Source organism: Bison bison, unplaced genomic scaffold, assembly GCF_000754665.1.
Source record: "Bison bison bison isolate TAMUID 2011002044 unplaced genomic scaffold, Bison_UMD1.0 scf7180017864456, whole genome shotgun sequence".
In the NCBI taxonomy this organism is placed as follows: Eukaryota; Metazoa; Chordata; class Mammalia; order Artiodactyla; family Bovidae; genus Bison; species Bison bison.
Window position 1 is genome coordinate 19,849,610 of NW_011495018.1, and position 2,679 is coordinate 19,852,288.

Genomic DNA, 2,679 nt, shown 5'->3' on the forward strand with positions numbered 1-2,679 from the left:
CAGGAGGCACTCACCTGGACCCAGGTTCCGTTCAGAACTTATGTTGTGACTGGACCACCCCTTGTGGTGCAAATTGTGACTGCAAGACACCCTCAGCAATAACTATCAGGAAGTTTTGAAAGATAGTGTTTGTTACTCACAAGTCCAAAAGGTACACAGCACTCCTGAGGCCACACAGCAAGGTTCTCTGGGCAGGGGTGGGGGAGAACGAGCCTGGGGTTTTGTTTTCACTGGAGCTGAGGGTGAGGCCTAGGGTTTCATAGGCTTACTCTTTATCAGTGAATTTAAAACATAAGAGTGGGAATTAAAGCTCAAAGAGAAAAGAACTGCACCACGAGGCAGTCATCAAAACCAACTGAAGATCTCTGAAACAAAGAAACTGGCCTGGGAAACTGTGGCTGGCAGTGTGTTCACTCAACATGTTTACTGGAGGGCGCCGTCTTTCAAGTGGAAGCCTGAACAATCCAAGCTTAAATCAGGCACTCACCTTACAAAACGCAAAACCAACTGTGAAGGCTCAGTGCTTCACTCTCTAAGCCTCTAAGCGCAAGTCCCCCAGCCTGTAACCGAGACTCTTGGTTAGCGTTCTCTCTGGGGCCTTTTCAGATCTAAATTGCACTGATTACGCTCTGCTATGATATTCAACAGCTCAGCTCCAGCCACAAAAGCCTCTCAAGTTTCTCACCTGAGCCACATTTCAAACAGAGGGCTTGGTGAGTAAATAACACTGCCTTCCCACCCAGTTAATCCCATAGGTTTCCTGAACAAGGGCAAGGCCAGTGTTGTGGTTATTGGATCACCGCCCACCCCCACTCCCACCACCACCACCACCACCAGGTTCCAGCCAAATTCCATTAACTCAAAGCTGGTCTTTTAAAACAGACTGAAACTCATTCCCAGATGAGCCGGGACAGAGCCCTAGAGGAACCTTGTTTTTGCTGGCCAAAAGCAGAAAGGATGAGTGCCCCAAAATGGCTTTGGCCCAAGAGGGTAAGGCGTTGATCCTTGAAGGAGGCAGAAAAGGAACTGGGAGAGGGGGTGGTTGGTTCTATGAAGAGAAGGCGCCACGGCAAGGTGTTCCTCCTCTCTCAGCCCTCCCAGGCAGCTCAGGCCACAGCCCTCTCTGACAAGCAATCAGGCAGAAGCATGGAAGGAAGGACTGAAGGGGAACCTTGGGCTCAGGGCAAGGTGCCCAGCACCCACTCAACTGACTGAATAAGCCCGCCCAAGAGCATCAGAGAAGCTGCCAGCCCTCAAGCACTTAGAGCGGGTCCAGCCTGTGCTATAGGCTGGGCAGCCATTATCTCCTTTAATTTTCAAGCTGAAATAGAAACTCTTATCCTTTCTTTGTGATAGGACTGAGATACGAAGATATAGGCTGACCATGCAAGAAAGCAAATGTGTAGCTCCTTTTAGCTCCCCTGAAAAGTGACATTTTTAGACTCAATTCATGCCATGCATTTCACTCACTTTCGACGGAGCCCTCATCATTTTCCTTATTAGAGGTAGAGACCTCGGCATAATCCCCACTTTTCCCTGCCTCTGTCCTTAGAACAGATGGGAACACAACTGAGGCCTCTCCAGATTGAACTTGAGTGCGAGGCTCATGTGTCTTGTCCATCCTGGATACCAAGTGAACTGAGCCAACAAGGCCACGTGGGTGACACAAGAGAAAACCATCCGAACACAGGATGTTTTGCAAAAGGTTCCTTCCCAGGGAAGGACCACCAGATACCCTATCTCCAACCTCCAGGCCTGGGGGCGAGCAGGGCTGACGCTTGCCTATTGTCTGTGACTAACACTGGGGCCAGACTTTGCAGTGTATAAGCCCCGTGTATTTTCTTGCTCTTATGGAGTCAGTTGCCTTGAAAATACCCAACAGCTGTGCATTCCACAGTCGACTGTACATTAATCATGCATCACAGGGGAAAGTGCCATCGTTGCTTCCAAATCTGCTAACACACAGACGTGCACCCAGCTTCTGAGCTGCTAGGATGTAAAGACAGGCCTCCCAACTCCAGCTGGTCCCTTTCTGTACGCTGTAAAGCCTCAGACATCTGGCTAGAAAGATTGGCAAGGATGCAGTCCCTTGGCTGTGATGTGTGTCATAAGGGTTGGGGTGCCTCTGACAAAACCCGGCTCACCCTCCCCAGACCTGAGATGGTCCAGGGCACCCACCTCATCCCTTTTCTTTCTCCCTCTATTTTCTTTCAGTCTCTCTCATAGTCAGTCTCTCTCTTGTCTATGACTCTCTCCTTCCAACAGTTCAGGACAGGACATGTTAAAAAGAATTAGACTCACAATATTCATTTAAGAACAACACAGCGGTTTCTATCTGAAGGCCTACCATGTGCTTGGCCCTGCTCTGAGCCTCAGAAACACCCTGTAAGCTGTGCTTCTCTACCAAGGAAGAAGCAAAATCAACTGGGAAGGAAAGGACCTTCCCAAGTCACAGAGCTGGGAAGTGGCAGAGCTGTGACTCAAACCCTGATCTGGTTGATTCCCTCATCACACTTTTTTTTCATTCCCACAATTCCATCAGGTCCTCCAGCCATTACTGTTTCCTGGTCAGGATCCTGAAGCCCGGAAATAAAAATGACTCACCAGAGAGGCCAGGCCAGAAGGGGCAGAGGCGGGGCCAGAGGCCAGAAGCCAGGCCAGAAGGGGCAGAGGCGGGGC